Genomic DNA, 18,902 nt, shown 5'->3' on the forward strand with positions numbered 1-18,902 from the left:
CCAACCAAAACGTTGAAATTTGGAGCAGAGAAAGGCTTATTGCAGGGCCAAGCAAGAAGAAAGCTGTTCATGCTCAAAGAGCCTGAACTCACAGATGGTTTTCAGGGCAGAATTTTTAGAAGCTAACCTTGTAGGGGAGAGCTGCAAGGTGTGTGACTTCCTTCTGATTGGTCAGTGGGGTGGTAACAGGGCAGTGTTCCAGGGATCTCTGTCATCGGTCTTCTGATTCCAGCCAGTCTGGGGTCAGCATGCTGGTGCTCAGCCTGAAATGACTGTCCTCCGCCTGAGTAGGGGGCCTTAGCTCTTGCTGAGAAACTTGGTGATCGGAATCAGATTGTTATGAATATTTCTTGAGCAGACACCTGGACACTGCCCCATGGCTGTCCTATTGTCTCTTGACTTTCTTTCTGCTTTCCCTCACTTCCCTAACCGTGTGCTTAGTCGCTCAGTCTGTTTGACTGTGACCCCGTGGTCTCTAGCCCGCCAGGCTCCTCTGTTCATGGAGATTCTCCAGACAAGAATACTGGAGCGGGTTTCCATGCCTTCCTCCAGACGATCTTCCAATCCCACGGATCAAACCCAGGTCTCCCGCATTGCAGGCAGATTCTTTACCATCTGAGCCACCAGGGAAAGCCCATGAGTGGGTAGCCTATCCCTTCCCCAGGGGATCTTCCTAACCCAAGAATGGAGCCAGGATCTCCTTCTTTGCAGACTGATTCTTTACCAGCTTCCCTAATTAGTAGCCCTTTTAATCTGCCCTTTGGAACTCAGGGAGGGTCTAGGAGGCTGAAAATTTTTTTCCTATAAACAAGAAATGGGGGACAAGGAAAGGCTTTTTTGTATGCAAGAGAGCTCTATGGGGTCCTACTCAGTTTCAGTAGTAAGAAGCAGTTGGATTTGGAGTCCTTTTTGGAGTAAAGAAGTGCAATAACTTTCTGATGAATTAGATATGAGAGTTGCAGTTAATGCCTAAACATCCTTATGTTTATTTGACATCAGAGCATTTTATTTCTTTTGTCAAAGTTATGTCTATATCTGTAATTATGTTTCTGTCATTTGTAAGCAATACAAATAAATATCAAACAGGTGAGCTTATTTAACAGCATTAATCTTATAACACAATAAACTCAAGATTATTAAAACTGCAGATGAATAAGCCCGATTAAAGCAGCATCAGGGATTTGTAGAAATGTAGATAATGTTGTTTTGTTTTCAAACCGCTTCAAAATCCAGATGTTCTTGCCTTTGCTCTTTTTTTAGGCTGATGTTAGTACTTAATAGTTGGGTATATTGAAAAGAAACATGTACATAATTAATTATTTGGATCAATACATCATTTCTATAAATTTGGTGAAAGTATGCCTCTATATGAATGCTGTTAGTGCCTCCAGACAAGGTATATTCTTGGGAACACTGATTTCTCCTTACTTGGTCAAATTTGTCTTTTTTTCAACTATAATGAGTATAGTAGCACATGGATGCATGATTTCTTCCAGGAAGGATTGAATTTTTACTACTTATCAACATAAATAAGCTTTTCTGTAAAGATAGAAAGGTTGACAAAACTCACACTTATTTTAAAGGAGTGATTTAATCACAAATCTGGTCTTTAGCTTTTATCCTAGTTCAGTGTTAGGAATATAGACCATGTCTTTTCAGTAATTAAAGAAATTATGATTATCATTGATGCTCCATGAACATGCCCTGTAGTGTCTGGGTGAGTATTAGAAAATTTCAATAAAAGTTGATCATTTGTAAATTTAAATCCTAATTATAAACATTATTAATACTTATGTTGATTATTGCTCCTGAAAGGAATCAGCTTATCCCACACACACACCCATGTGTGATGAAATATAAGCTTAGAATTGATCCCTCCTATTTTGTAAGCATTTTTTACAAATTAAGATAGAAATTGACTCCCTGGTTTAACTGAATAATGTTTTCACACCATCAGTGCCTTATTGAATGTCTAAAACCTAGGAAGGGCATAGACAGCTGATCAATTCTCCTTTCCTTTACATTCCAAGTGCAGATGTGAATTTGCAAAGAGTAACTGATCACTTCCCAGAAAAAAAGTTATAATTCTCTACTAGGGCACTTTGTTTCAGCAAATGTATTTTGTTGTCTCCTTGATAAGGTCAGATGACTAGAAATTACTTGGTATCAATAGTAAAATAGAAATAATGCTATAATGTGGTACAAGGAGACCCAGATTTCAGCCTTACGCATTCAGCCCATTACATAGTAGTTGGAAGTCCCTAGTTCTCATTCTAAAATTTCTTATCAGTAAAAATAAGAGAGTGAACTTGAGTTCTAAAATCTTTTAAATCCCAGGATTTTTCATTTATCATTTTGGTTTTCATGTCTTACATATGAAGAGTCTGAAAAATAGCAAGATATTATATTTATATGAAATGCATCAAAATGTATTTTTCTTTACTGTATAACATCACTTGTTTGAAAAAAGCCTTACCTTACTTGTATGAAGTCAGTTCTAAGAACAAAGGTAGAGTGTGAGAGAGTTGAAATCACTTCTAGCCCATATGTTTGAGTTAACTGTTTTATCCAAATAAGGGTTCACCTAGCTTTCAGTTCAGTTCAGTTGCTCAGTTGTGTCCGACTCTTTGCGACCCCATGAATCGAAGCATGCCAGGCCTCCCTGTCAATCACCAACTCCCGGTGTTCACTCAGACTCGCGTTCATTGAGTCAGTGATGCTATCCAGCCATCTCATCCTCTGTCGTCCCCTTCTCCTCCTGCCCCCAATCTCTCCCAGCATCAGAGTCTTTTCCAATGAGTCAACTCTTAGCATGAGGTGGCCAAAGTACTGGAGTTTCAGCTTTAGCATCATTCCTTCCAAAGAAATCCCAGGGCTGATCTCCTTTAGAATGGACTGGTTGGATCTCCTTGCAGTCCAAGGGACTCTCAAGAGTCTTCTCCAACACCACAGTTCAAAAGCATCAATTCTTTGGTGCTCAGCCATCCTCACATCCATACATGACCACAAGGAAAACCATAGCCTTGACTAGACGGACCTTAGTCGGCTAAGTAATGTCTCTGCTTTTGAATATACTATCTAGGTTGGTCATAACTTTTCTTCCAAGGAGTAAGCGTCTTTTAATTTCATGGCTGCAGTCACCATCTGCAGTGATTTTGGAGCCCCCAAAAATAAAGTCTGACACTGTTTCCCCTGTTTCCCCATCTATTTCCCATGAAGTGATAGGACCAGATGCCATGATCTTAGTTTTATGAATGTTGAGCTTTCAGCCAACTTTTTCACTCTCCTCTTTCACTTTCATCAAGAGGCTTTTTAGTTCCTCTTCACTGTCTGCCATAAGGGTGGTGTCATCTGCATATCTGAGGTTATTGATATTTCTCCTGGCATTAGCTTTCGAAATATGTAATTTCAATATACTGTTTTTATTGTCTTTAGATTTTGCACCTATGCTTCATTTTATATCAATATTTAAATTCTTTTATCATCTTTCTATGGGGCCCTAATTCACTGATATGACTTAGATCATTTGAAAGCATTTATCATATCCACTTAACTTCCACTGCTTCTAAATACATCATTATTTTTGATGAAAGGTCTCATTTCAATTAAGTGTCCTAAGGAGAAAATAACCCTAAAATCCTGAAAAAAAAAAAGACACTTTTTTTTTTTAATTGAGGTAGATTAGGAGAAAAAAGAGCCATTGGGATTACAAGGATTCAGAAGACATAAGCAAGTAGGATAAAGCAAAGATGAAAGTAAAACATTCTTCTACTTCCCAGCCTCATTCTGAGCTCAGCTTCCTCTGAAATCTGCCCCTCCGGGAGTAGTGGTTGAGCTCCACATCTGGTTTTTCAGGGACCCCAGATCTGTCTTAGCTGCAGCCACCATGAGAAGGCAGGAGGTGAGAAAGCTAGTCTCTTCTCTCTCAGTTTCTGGGTCGTTTCTGCCTTCCACTCCAACATATCCATTCCTGTGTACTGCCCTTCTCATTGTGGGCCACCTAGAAAATTGCAATTTTATTTCCACCCTCTCCATGAACACCCCATTCATTTGCAGTGAGCACTGAAATCCCCCCATGCTGTAGACATTCAGGTCTTCTTTGACCCAGAGTTTTATACTGACAACAGACCACTTAAGGCATTTCACCCTCAGAGTAGTAAGCTGTGCTAACATGGCCCCAGGAACCCATCCCAACACACTGAAGACCATGTCTTCCTGCCCTGTCATGTACCATGTCTTTCCTTTTTTTTTCTTTTCCCTCAAATTTATTGATCTCATCTCATCTCTCTTTTATTTTTATTTTTTTCCAATACTGCTCTCCCTACACAAGCTCTTCTTTTTGCCTCCATCCCGTTACCTTATTTAAAAGACTTGGATGTTTTTCTTTCAGAAGTAAAAATCCGTTAACATTGGTTGGTTCCATTTTGACTTCTAATAATAAGGTAATGCTCAGTTTGGTATCAACCAAATAACTATGCACATTTAGTAAGAGATATATGTGCTTTTTAAACATCTTATGTTGAGCCTGGTCTTGTAGATTCCTTCTTCTTTGCATATCTGAGTTCAGACTTTTTTCTCCTTCTGTCCGCAGAGGCCATCCAGTGTAAGCAGATTAAGGAAATGTTCTTTGTTGCCCACTGCTACATCGAGCTTCCCTACCTGAGATCCATATCAACTGTATATCATGGATTAGAGGAGCAGAAAGGCAGCACAGTTTAGAACTTCTCACCATTCACAGTCAGGTTGCTTTCTGAGTTCAGTGTTCAGTTCTCCTCTAATCAAAACCCCTGTGATAGAACCCACATCTCTTATGACTTCTGAATTGGCAGGCTGGCTCTTTACCACTAGTGCCACCTAGGATACCCAGATTCCACATGCCACAACTAAGATCCTGGTGCAGTAAAAAGAAAAAAAAAAAAAAGACTAAGCCCAGAAGTTCTATCTCAACAAAATTCTACTTCTTAGTCGGATTATCCAAGGTGTGACTACTAAGGCAAGGATCACTGGAAGCTGTCCTGAAATGCTGGCTCCCATGCTGTATGTTTCCTGATGATCCTTCTTTTTTTGGAGCAAAATGAACCAGGACCTCTGCCACACTGTGCTATGTAAGTGTGCTCGGAGACACCGTGCATAGAAAGGGAGATGGTGTACGACAGGAGGACACCCCGTCATGAGTTCAATGTGGGTGAGAGTCAGCCCAATGCTACTAAGTCAGACACTGATGAAGATATCAGACTAAAGATGACCTTTGAAGTGAAGTCTTCACCAAACTAAATAAAGGAAAACAGTTTCCAAGAAGTGAATCACTCCTGTATTTCTAATTCAGTTCAGTTCAGGTCAGTCGCTCAGTTGTGTCCGACTCATTGCCACCCCATGGACTGCAGCACGCCAGGCTTTCCTGTCCATCACCAACTCCCAAAGCTTGCTCAAACTCATGTCCATCAAGTCGGTGATGCTATCCAACCATCTCATCCTCTGTTGTCCCCTTCTCCTCCTGCCCTCAATCTTTCCCAGCATTGGGGTCTTTTCAAATGAGTCAGTTCTTCACATCAGATGGCCAAAGTATTGGAGTTTCAGCTTCAGCATCAGTCCTTCCAATGAATGTGCAGGACTGATTTCCTTTAGGATGGACTGGTTGGGTCTCCTTGCAGTCCAAGGAACTCTCAAAAGCCTTCTCCAACACCACAGTTCAAAAGCATCAGTTCTTCAGGGCTCATATTTCTTTACAGTCCAACTCTTACATCCATACATGACTACTGGAAAAACCATAGCTTTGATTAGACATACCTTTGTTGGCAAAGTAATGTCTATGATTTTTAATATTCTGCCTAGGTTGGTCATAGCTTTTCTTCCAAGGAGCAAGTGTCTTAATTTCATGGCTGCAGTCACCCAGTGATTTGGGAGACCAAAAAAATGAAGTCTCTCACTGTTTCCATTGTTTCCCCATCTATTTGCCATGAAGTGATGGGATCAGATGCCATGATCTTAGTTTTGAATGTTGAGTTTAAAGCCAGCTTTTGCTCTCTCCTCTTTCACTTTCATCAAGAGGCTCTTTAGTTCTTCTTCGCTTTCTGCCATAAGGTTGGTGTCATCTGTGTATCCGAGGTTATTGATATTTCTCCCAGAAATCTTAATTCCAGCTGTGCTTCATCCAGCCCTGCATTTTGCATGATATACTGTGCATGTAAGTTAAATAAGCAGGGTGACAATATACAACCTTGACGTACTCCTTTCCCAATTTGGAATCAGTCTGTTTTTGCATGTCCAGTTCTAACTGTTGCTTACTGACCTGCATACAGATTTCTCAGGAGGGGGGTCAGGTGGTCTGGTATTCCCTCTCTAGAAGAATTTTCCACAGTTTGTATTGATCCACACAGTCAGAAGCTTTGGCATAGTCAATGAAGCATATGTCGAGGTTTTTCTGGAACTCTCTTCCTTTTTTGATGATCCAACAGATGTTGGCAATTTGATCTCTCATTCTTCTATCTTTTCTAAATCCAACTTATCTGGAAGTTCGTGGTTCACATACTGTTTAAGCCTGGCTTGGAGGATTTTGAGCATTACTTTGCTAGTATATGAGATGAGTGCAATTGTGTGGTAGTTGAACATTCTTTGGCATTGCCTTTCTTTGGGATTGGAATGAAAACTGTCCTTTTCCAGGCCACAGGTCCTGTGGCCACTGTTGAGTTTTCCAAATTTGCTACCATATTGAGTGCAGCACTTTCACAGCATCATGTTTTAGGACTTGAAATAGCTCAATTGGAATTCTATCAGGTCCATTAGCTTTGTTCGTAGTGACGATTCCTAAGTCCCACTTAACTTTGCTGTAGGTGAGTGATGTCTGGCTCCCGGTGAGTGATCACACCATCATGATTATCTGGTTCATTAAGATCTTTTTTGTATAGTTCTGTGTATTCGTGCCACCTCTTCTTAATATCTTCTGCTTCTGTTAGGTCCGTACCATTTCCGTCCTTTATTGTGCCTATCTTTGCATCTTTGTGCCCTTAGTATCTTGTACCTTAGTATCTCTAATTTTCTTGAAGAGGTCTGTAGTCTTTCCCATTCTATTGTTTTCCTCTATTTCTTTGCACTGACCACGGTGTGTTTTACTCTCAGTGCTATGAATTTATATTTGTTAGCAATTTGTGAGCCAATTTCTTGAAATTCATCCCAAATAAGATTTTGTTCAGAAACTAGCCATCTAAAATATCTAGAATGTATCCATCATTCAAGTATTCATTGATTTTTGATCAACAAATATTTATTGAGGTGATATGCAGTACAATTTGTAGTATATATAATAAGTTTCTTAGTAGTGTTCACATATGTGGAATGATTAATTATCTGATTTTATGCTTACAATAGGGCCATAGTAGTTGAGCTATAATTTGAAATCATGAACATTATAATATTAATGAAGAAAATTCCTTAATAATGTGGACAATTTTCAGAAACATTTTTGCCTCTTATATATGCTTTTTCAAGATAACATTCAGATCACATTTTTTTCTAATACAAAGCAGCTTCTATGAATGGATCTGACCTACCCAATGGATGATACACAGACTTTGGTTAATTCTAGCCATTTGAAACAATTCCATGGTGATATTAAGTTTCCTGATGAATAAATATTATTATTACTGAGTAAAAAATATAAACTAGAAAACTGAATATATGGGCACATGTTTAAAGATTTATTGCACTTTTCTTTAGTATTCTTTCCACTGAATTCTCAGTATTCAAAAGAAAATATTGAACTTCAGTAAAGATATTAATGTTTACAAAGATCACAGAAAACAAACATCAATACATTGTCCCAGTTATTAAAAATTTCCATTGCTGCATGTGCAAACTTAGAAATCTTTCTACATAACTCAATGTTAAAATATGTTACTATACTTATAACATAGTATATTGATAGTATTTTTAACTGAGAAAAATAGATATTATTGCTAATACTATTTTATAAAAGCTTAATATTTCAAAACATGTTTGGTTGTATTTTAGTTGATTAATTTGCAAATATTTCCCTATTCTTGAATATGGAGAAATTCCATTGTGGGAAACTTAGACAAAGATATTATTGTATAAAGAGGTTAGAATTAGACAAAAATTGAGAAAAAATGCATCACTTGGAGAGAGAAAATGTTAGTAACATAAAAAAAAAGTCTTCCACACTCTAAACCCCTAAATTTGTATTTACAATATCATAAATCTGGTTCTAAGCAAAATTTTAAAGCAATTTCCCATTAATGTCATCCATATAATAAATAATAAATATTCTTGTAATTGCACTATTAAGGATCTTAACCACAATACTAATTATGAGGTTATTAATCTTAAGGGCAACATCTATGGATTTCTACCAAGATGGGAGGTGATATTAGGTAAATTGCCTTGGCTACTTTTTTAAAAGATAAGCTTTTGAGATAATGACAGTAATTCATTAATCTTTGATTGCATGATGTCTGACACATAAGACATGCTTATAAATATTTCTCAAGTAAATGAGTGAATGAATGAAGAAAAGAAAAAGGAAGAGAAAAGAAGGAAAATTAATGAGTGAGGGATTAAATAGGAAACCCCAACTGATCCAGATCAAACACACTCTGTGAGCCAATCATTCTCAACATGATTTGGACAAAGATTCCAGCAGTCAGTGTTTGCTATTTTTTTTTTTTTTTTTTTTAGCACTCACTCTTACCTAAACAGAAAACAAAATAATTCTGCTTCTTCTCAGTAGTCAATGCCATCAGTCACCAGATAAGAAGCACTGTGTTCCAGACAGTACGTGTATTGTGTTAGATTGAACATTTTTTCATACACAAATTATATTTCTCATGAACATTACCATCCCTTGGTACATTATGTATTTCTGATGATCAATAAATAATGAAGCATAACAATAACAACAACATCAACAAAGCCCTCGGGGACTCTGAGGCTTGCACTTTGGCACAGGTCTGAGCAAACAGATGGTTTCTTCCTTGTGCCCTGAGAGCAAGCCTCGTTGCCGTCTATAGAACCACTAAAGGCAGTAAATCCCTAAGCAATTGGCCTTCCATCAAACACCGTCTGTATCCGGTCTCAGGGAATTCACAATGAGGGACGTTTGGCAATGGCGTCTCAGTTGATCACTCCTGTAATGGGGCAATTACAGGCAGAGAGGTTGTCTGTGATGTAACCCAAGCCCTCGTTTCTACACAGCTGTGCAGACCATCAACTCAAATTGTACCGAGAAGTCAGTTGGGAACCTATTTGGAATATGGGATATTTATTGGCTGAGGAAGAGGAAAGTCTATTTGTTCAGCCACAGTGGAATTTACCTTGGTTGGCGCTGGGCGCAGACATTTGAGCCTGTGGAGACAGCAGCACCCCTCCTTGTCAGGCAGGCTGTTCTGGGCTCTTCTCTGACCCCGCTCCTCTGGGCCATGTCTATCACTCCTATTCTAGACCATCCTGCCCCAGGGTTTCCCTCTGACTCCACGAACTTGCATACACAGACCTCTTGGAACTGTGACTGCCCAAATGGATTTTTCAGAATTCTGATGTTTAATCAATAGATAAGGATAAAAGGACTGCATGTGGCAGTGAAGGCCCAGCTGACATTAGATGGCATGATTTTTTAATGGATTTTTTTTTTTAACTTCTTTTCATAATCTTTGGCCACTTAGAAGGAAAAGAGAAATTTGGTAGTGGGACTTCCCAGGTACCAGGGACTGACACAGTGGGTAAGCCAAGGAGGCAACATCTTAGGGATGGAGTTTAGAGCACTGTGGTGATGCCCATAGGTTCCAGACAGTGGAAGAGGCCAAGTGTAGGCAGGGCAAAAATGATGGTGTGTAAAAGAGAGAGGCCTCAGTAAAGACTGCACTGAAGACAAAGATCAGGCTTCTGGGTAAGGGAGTCATGGAGGAGAAGGCTAAGGGCTACAGTCAATGAGATCTCAAGGGGTCAGACATGACTGAGGTGACTTAGCATGCCCTCTTGTGGGATCTAGTTCCCTGACCAGGGTTCCAACCTGGGACCCTTGCATTGGGAGTGCAGACTTTGAGCCACTGAACCACCAGGGACGTCTCTGGGCTTAGATTTTGAGATGACTGGTTCCATCTTAGGTGACCTCCCTCTCAAGCCCTCTGTCCCTCCATCCCTCCTCCACTGTCACCCTGTCCCATTGTTTGTTCTTTGGGAAGTGGGCGGCCACATCATGAGAGCACTCTTTGGAGATGCTCACAGAGCAAAAGAGCACGACCCTCCAACAGACCTGTGAGTAACTTTGGAAGCAGATGCTCCCTTCTTCCACCAAGAAGAGCCTTCACATAGGTCCTCAGCCCTGACTGTGGGCTGACTGCAATTTCATGGCAGTTTTTGAACCACAGGCACACAACTAAATCATCTCTGCATTCCTGACCTGCAGAAATGATGAGATAATAATGTTTGCTGTTTTTAAGCCATTAAGGGGGACTAAAGTCTCACTGTCTTTCCTACCTTCATAATATTTATTTTTTATTTGCACAGTGACCCTAAATGGGCATTCCTTGAAGGACATCTCTCCTGGGTAGCATTCTTCTAAGTGGCGACATAAAGACCCAGGTTCTTTCCATGTTGAGAGATCACAAATAGATGGAAATTCATTTACAGGAAGGCAGAGAAGGGTAGGCTTGTGTTTTTCTATGGGGCAGGTAGGACTGGAAATGACCTGCATCACTTCTGTCCATATTCCATTGGCTAGAACCTAGTAACATGGCAGTACTTAATTGGCAGAGGGCTGAGGAATGTAATCTAGCTTGTGTCCAGAAGGAAAAGGGAAATGCTTTGTTTGGTAAACTACTTGTCAATCTCTACCACATGAGGCATGGAGTGATTGGACTAGGATGGGAGAGGATAAGAGACAGAGAAGGATGGAAGAATTCCAGGCAGAGGAAACAGCTCCCTGGAACTGAATGACTTTGGCATAGCACTGATGGAAAAAGCCCACGAGAGACTGCAGTCAGACAATAGGCCCTTCATTTTCTCTAGGAAGTGAATAAGGAAGCAAATTTGAAAAACAGCAGGAAGCAGATTATGAGGAAATAAAAAATACATATTTTAGGAAGGTAATTATGTCAAAAACTGGTCAATTTTGAGATTCAGAAGCATCAATGCCAATTACTCAGGTCAGATTCTAACAGGATATCAAGAACATTTCAAGCATGAGAATGCTGTTGCTAAAAACAAAAGTTCAAGAGGCTTGTAAAAACTATCTGATTGTGTTTAAGTAAACAACTGGCTCTTCATGGTAACACTGTAACATTCTTTCCTGAAAAACTTCTGAAAGCAAAAGAATTCAATCCCAACAACAGAAATTTTCACTAACAATTTGGCTGTCAACACATTCCCAGTAATGTTGGTTTTTAAAAGGTATATTTTGATTGACCAAACTTTTAGTCTCTAGTGCTTTGATTTCCATTTTCTTTGTAGTCACATTTCAGTGTAATAAATTTTAACATGTCATCCAATGAAGGATAAATCTGATGTGAAACCTTATAGAGAGTAGAGAGATTTTTGATGAAATGAGGGAGGATTTGTGTTGCCTATGATGCTTCCGTTCCAAAGCTCAGGATTCTCTTGTTTTCTTAGTTCTGCTGGTGGGAAATGAAAGAAACTAAATCCAAAACACTCCTTGCTGACATAAAGACAAAACTACCTCCATAACTTTAATAAAGAAATGATTTTGTTCCCATGGTTCATTCTTATTTGTAAAACCACCATGTTTAAATTATATAGATCACAGATTGGAAGAGAAAATATTGTATTAGACCATATAAACCATTAAGAAATATTTTTAAATAATTAAAGGATAATTTAAACAAATATTTTCAGTGGCTCTAAAATCTCTTTTATAATAACAAGTGATGAGCCCAAGATTTACTATTATTTTGAAAGCTGCCCTTTAAGTCCAAGAAGTGGAGTTTAGGGTTTTTAATGGAATGTCTTTTATATCAAATAAGCATTTAGAAAAAAAGCCAGTAAATCTTCTTTGAGTCTAGAAGATGAATAGATGTTTCTCAATGGATGTGAATGCTGCTGTTTTCATTTTGATTTAGATATTAAAACTTTGGGAGAAAATATTCACTGAGATGTTTTTTGACTTCCTTTATCATTTTAAAGGATATTTTCTTATCATCAGAATAAAAGGCCATCATTTATATTGAAATGGTTGAAAATACATTAATTTTGAAACAATTTAGTTGAAGAAAAGTAATTGGAAAAGTCATTTCAGCAGTTCTGCCAGCCTACCACCTTGTGCTGCAATGGAAAACACTTGACATTATGCTCTGTCCTGGAATCTCTGCTTGTCCGCCATGTAATTTGTGTCTTTTCATGCTGTTATCTTTGATGGATCTCTTCTAAGTGATATGCCACCCTATGAGACTTTGTAGCAGTCTCCTCCCGGTAGAGCATCCTTGAGCAGAGAACACTCTGCCAACCCACAGGGTGGCCCGCACCAGCATTACCTGTGACACAGTCAGGACCAAAGGAGACAAAAAACTCTCTGTAATTTACGAAGTGCTATTCAAATATGAAGTATTGTCCTCCAGACCTTGCCTTGCACACCACTTCTCTGAAGGGCTAGAGATGAAACATTTTAGGCTTTGGGGTCATGCTGTCTGTTGCAGCTCCTCTGTCGTGGTACAGAAGCAGTTACCCGAGTTATTTCCGGTAAACCACCATTGATAGACACTTAAACACTTGGAATTCGCATCATGGCCATCTGTCATACAATCTTCTCTTTAATTTTTTTCCCAAACATTTAAAACTGTAAAAAAAAAAAAAAACTTTTCTAAGCTCACAGGCCATATAAAAATGGATGCTGGGCCAGACTGGACTAATTCCTGATCTGGGCCACTCTACCTCGCTAGCTAAAAGAATCTCAGATCTTGTCCTTCAGAGTGGGATCCTGGAAGCTTATGAGAAATGCAGGATCTTAGGCTTCTGCCCAGACTGGGAGAATCAGAATCTATATCTTTAGCGGGATTCCCTAGATGAATCTTGTGCTCCCTTACTTTTGTTGTGGAATGCAGTTAAGAGTCAGAAAGAGTAGAAAAACCACCAGGGTTTTTGCATAAAGTATATACCACAAAAGTACACACTAAGATCTGTGCATTTATTAATACAAAAGCCTTTTAGAACCAAATTTTATTTAAATAATATATTTATGTATGAATAAATATGTGTCCGTGTGTGTGTGTGTGTGTGTGTGTGTGTGTGTGTGTGTGTGTGTGTGTATCTTCAGCCACGTCCAGCTCTTTGTGGCCCCATGGACTGTAGCCCACCAGGCTTCTCTGTCCCTGGGATTTCCCAGGCAAGAATACTGGGACACAGTGCGGTGTTGTTTGCTGTTTCCTATTCCAGGTGATCTTCCTGACTTAGGATCGAACCTACATCTCCTAAGTCTCCTGCTTTGTCAGGCAGATTCTTTACCCCTGCACCACCTACAAAGCCTACATGTACACACACACACACACACACACACACACACACACACACTTATGTATTATGTGTGTATATGTGTGTATGAGGATATGGTTTACCAGTCCACAGCAAACTGCATGTGGGGGACTTTGCTATAAGCAAGATCCATCTAATAATCAAAACAAATAATAACTAAAAGCCTACATTTAAAATAAATGAAATCAAATTAAGTTCTGACAGATCAGGAGTTGGGACTCACTTTGTGTCTAGTCGGACAGCTGTGTGTGCACTCAGCCATCACTAAGGGAATCATCATTTTGTAGCAAAATGCAGTAGCTGATGTTCGAGTGATAACCCCAGGGCAGCAAGGAAAGGTTAAATTATATTCAGTGTTCTCTGATTAAGAAAGTTGGGACATGTCCTTGTAATTTACGAAGAGTTCCATCACAGGTAGTTAAAATTAAAAAAGAAAAAAAAGTGGTGTTTCATGAAGCCTTACCTTCAATTATTTGGAAAAGTTTCCATTTAGAATGGCATTCCCTATTGATTATACATAACCACAGCTTTATCTTTTTATTTTTTTTAACATGTAAAATTTCATCTACCATTCTTGGGGGTGGACATCTCAAATCTTTGATTTCATGTTTCCCATTTGAGAAAGATCATCTTTGTCTTATTTTCCTTTCCAATTTTTAAGCAATTATTATATTTTAAAATTTTTAGTTGGAAGATAATTGCTTTACAATGCCATACAACCATGTGAATCTATCATGCTGCTGCTGCTGCTAAGTCGCTTCAGTCGTTCCGACTCTGTGAAACCCCATAGATGGCAGCCCACCAGGCTCCCCCATTCCTGGGATTCTCCAGGCAAGAACACTGGAGTGGGTTGCTATTTCCTTCTCCAATGGGTGAAAGTAAAAAGTGAAAGTGAAGTTGCTCAGTCGTGTCCGACTCTCCGCGACCCCATGGACTGCAGGCCGCCAGGCTCCTCCATCCATGGGATTCTCCAGGCAAGAGTACTGGATTGAGTTGCCATTTCCTTCTCCACATGGAGGATGAGATGTTATAAATTTAAATAAACTTAAAGAAATTTAAGTATATCTCATTGATTGAGAATCTTGAACAAAAATGGAAGCTCTGTAATGATTAACCCTAGAATTCACTTGAGATAACCAAATGTGAAATTCATAAGTAGCCTAATTTGCTCCTGTATTACATTAGCCCAGACTGTCCCTTTGCAGCTTCTTTGCCATAAATATATATATATATATATATAATGCATGTTATATGTATGTTATATAACTTATATATAGTTATATACATAAGTTATATAACTTATATATAGTTATATACATAAGTTATATAACTATATATATATATATATAAAACCACTCTAGGTCATCATAGTGTGCCAGGCTGGGCTCCTTGTGTTATATGGCAGCTTCCCACTAGCTATCTGGTTTACTCACGATAGTGTATATATGTCAATGCTACTTTCTCAATTTATTCCACCCTCTCCTTCCCCTACTGTGTCCACAAGTCCATTCTTTCCATCTACATCTCCATTCTTTCCTTGTGGATAGGTTTATCAGTACCATTTTTCTAGATTCCATGTATATGGAATCCTTTTAACTTCTTAATAAGACCAGAAAACTGCTGTTATAGGTTAGGAGGTGATTGTGGAATTTAGAAGATGTTCTTATTTTCTCTTTTCTAATTCTTCTCTGTCTCCGCAGTCAGAATCGGATCCATCGCTTTACCATTGATTCCTCTCTCTCCTGTTTAAAATTTCCATCTACTTATATATATTTTTAAACATACTAAATGTTTTCCTAGGACCCATTTCCCCATCCTGGCATCCAACATAACACAGAAAATACATAGATGAAAGAAAGATAGATAGATATCTGAATAAATAGAAGTAAGAAGCGCAGTGCTTGTCATAAGCGCCATGCCCAACCTGAGTCCTTCTGACCACTGGAGAATTCTAAAGATTACTTTTCTCTTAGAATGGAGAAACTCGGGCAGCTGCAGTCTGAATGAAGACTGATGAGGCTACTTACTTGTGATCATGACAGTTTAGAAGTTTGTTTCCCATCCCTTGTCCCTGCTGGTTGGTGAGGTGAGAGAAGACAAAAGGTGTGACAGCAAGTAGAATATACAGAAAAACAGCGGTAGAGAAAAAAGGAGAGAGTGACTGTGATAGGACCAATTCTGGTTTCTTCTGTGAAATTCTAATTGAGAACTCAGGGCCTGGCTCACTGTAGAGGCTTCTGCTTCTCTGAGCTGTGGTCAGGCCTGTCATTGATATGATATCCAGTTCCTAGGCAATTCTCCCTATATGCTATATTTAAAATTAAATGGCAAAATGATCTGCATTAATGAGGGCCCAGAGCTCTGTCAGTACACTGGTGGGAAAGTCATACTTATGGTAATTCAGTTTCAATAGATTGGTCTTGTAAAGAGAATGGCTGACAGCAGGTTATCAAGGCAATTTCCAAGTGGGCAACTGACGATGGGCATTCTGACTGAACAGGGACAAAAGAAATGCTTCAAGGACGCCATGAACATACTTTGTAATAATGTAAGGAAGTCAGCATTAGCTCAGAAGTCAGGCAGCATGGAGCAGTTGGCAGGGAGCAAATGAGGACCCTGCGATTTTCATTATATGAAAAAAAAGCTGGTGCTGGGAAGGAAGCAGCCACCAACAGGTCCTCAAGTTGACAACTGCTCTCCTAAGTCGGGGACTTCCCTGGTGGCTCTGTCGGCTCCTGCCAATGCAGGAGATTTGGGTTCAATCCCTGGGTCAGGAAGATCCCCTGCAGGAAGCAATGGCAATCCACTCCAGTATACTTAACTGGAAAATCCCATGGACAGAGGAGTCTGGTGGGCTAGTCCACGGGGTCACAAAGATGTATCCAACACAACTTAGTCACTAAACCACCACTGTCATAAGTCAGGTGTCAAATACATGTGAACCCAATCAAAATGAGCTTGACACTATCAACAAGGCATGTTTGTTGTAATAAACAAATAAGATAGTTTCATTAACAAGAAATTGCATATGCAAAAGACAGTAATTATTTAGTGCCAAATTGATATTTTATCAAAAATTAGACAACAGATTTTCTCTTCAGTATCTTTTATTGCAAATAGGTGCTATATGTTCAGCACTGTGCATCCAGGACTGGGACCTGGAGATACTGCCCAGAAAGAAACAAGTCCAGTCTCGCCCTCTTGGAGCTTACATTTGAATTCTTGAATAATTCAGTAGAGCCTCTTCCTTCCTGACTGGAAAAGTAACATTGCTGTTGCCATTCTGTCTATGCAAATATTTTCCATCATTTCCCAGCATTTTCTTTTAAAGAGTTTCAGTTATGGATTACATCCACACATCACCATTTGTGTTCGTGAGTCCAATGTTCCCATTTCTGTTTTAAAAAGCCAATCTTTTGCAGAGGTGAGGGGCTTTGTAGAGAAAAATATGTTACTTCCTCACCTAGGGAGCCACTCATCCTTGAGCCCTCTCCTCAAACAAAGATGGCTATGATATGCCTTAAATTGTCAACACTCGGGGTTTCATGTGTGACAAGAAAGACAGTTTTTGTTGTTGTTGTTCAATTGCTAAGTCATGCCTCACTCTTTGTGACCTCAGGGACTGGAGCATGCCAAGCTCTTCTCTCCTCTACTATTTCCTGGAGTTCACCCAAACTCATGTCCATTGCGTCGGTGATGCCACCAACTATCTCATCCTCTGGCGTCCCCTTCTCCTCCTGCCCTCAATCTTTCCCAGCATCGGGGTCTTTTCCAATGAGTCAGCTCTCTCTTGGCATCAGGTGGCCAAAGTATTGGAGCTTCAACTGTAGCATCAGTCCTTCCAGTGAAAAATGCTTTGGTTTCTCTCAAATGAGATTCCACTTTGAGAGGTATCCAAGCTACCTCATGACAGGCTATTCAAGGATAAGGAGCAGATTCTGGCCCCAGATCACCCCCTTGGAGACTTTTACAGGCAGGAAACTAGACGACTAAGACAGCCTCACAAGGGCCATCTGAGTGTGAGATGAACACAGGAGCTTCTCTTTGCAGTCGCAGGGTTAAATGTGAGCTAAGAGATGCACTGGCTTTCACAATCATTCAGTTCACATTAAGGAAGCCTTTTTCATTCACTTTGTGCACAGGAGAATTTGGTGTCTTTGTAAACATGTGTAAAGGCTGAATTTGCAAGGTGTTTTTCCCATGAAAACTTCCTATCCAAGATGTTGGCTATTTGCCACAAAAATAGCCTCTGGGAAAGCCTCAGAACCTCACAGAATGGGGGTGACAGAGCCCGGCACCAGAGGTTTGCCCTTAGAATGACTCCACTGAGAGCCTCCTACAGGCCATCCTGTTAAAACAGATGCTACTGAAGAAACAGCTGTTGGGGTGATTTTAATGTAGATTTCATCCTCTTACTGAGGACACTTCCTCAGCTTGGAAGCTTTCTGCTGCTTGGCTCTGAATTTATTTGATCTGTTTCACAGAATATAAAGGCAACAAGCCCATCTTTCTTTCATTCCTTCTTTGTGCTTTCTTTCTTTCTCTTTTCTTCCCCTCTTTGGAGAAGCAATTCCTCTAACACACAAAGAAGTTAATTTTGAAAGCGTGCCACGGAAATGATACAAAAATCGTTCAATAGAAGAACAGTGGTTGTTCAGCCAAGTTGAAAGAAGCCTGCATTCTTTCATTTGCATAAAGCACAGTGTATGGTGCTATTTGTTCAAGTAAGTTGAATAGACAGTACTTAACTTACATATAAATGTGTGTTGTTTTGAACTGTTTATGTCAGTAAAGTAAATCTAATGGCACAAACATAATAATACCTTAACTGCTTTTATAACCAGTTTATGATATTTATCATTTGTGGAGCACAGCTAGTGTTATCTGCAATTCAACAGTAATTTTCAATCACAACCTCAAAATAGTTAATGTTAAAAGGAATCAATATGTACTACATTTTACTGCAGACCCATGGGCAATAGCTCGCTGTTAATGATTAAAACTGCCAACTTATATCTATTGCTGTGATTTTTCTCTTCATAAATTAAAAGGAAAGAAGTGTGAATGAAACTGTAAAATCAGGCTATGATAAGTTCGAATCCTGCACACTCTCTCTTGCTCTCAATCTCTCATTTTTAAGAAAAGTTGTTTTTATTTTTTTTTTAATGTCTGTGATGTGGTCCATTATTAGGAGTTATTACCCCCAAGTGCTTGGGTTTTGCTATCAATATCACTAGTGGAAGGAATACCAAAAAGGCTGGTATTAGTAGTTTTCACTTTATCCTTTTCATGTCATGGAATATAAAACCTAGCTCTTTAAAATCAATTCCTAGGATGTTACCTGAAAGGATCCATCTTATGCCAAATACGTGTCATTGTAGAAAGAAGTGTAGTTTGATGTGCTTCTTAAG

The sequence above is a fragment of the Budorcas taxicolor genome, chromosome 24 (genome assembly GCF_023091745.1).
Source record: "Budorcas taxicolor isolate Tak-1 chromosome 24, Takin1.1, whole genome shotgun sequence".
Classification (NCBI taxonomy): domain Eukaryota; kingdom Metazoa; phylum Chordata; class Mammalia; order Artiodactyla; family Bovidae; genus Budorcas; species Budorcas taxicolor.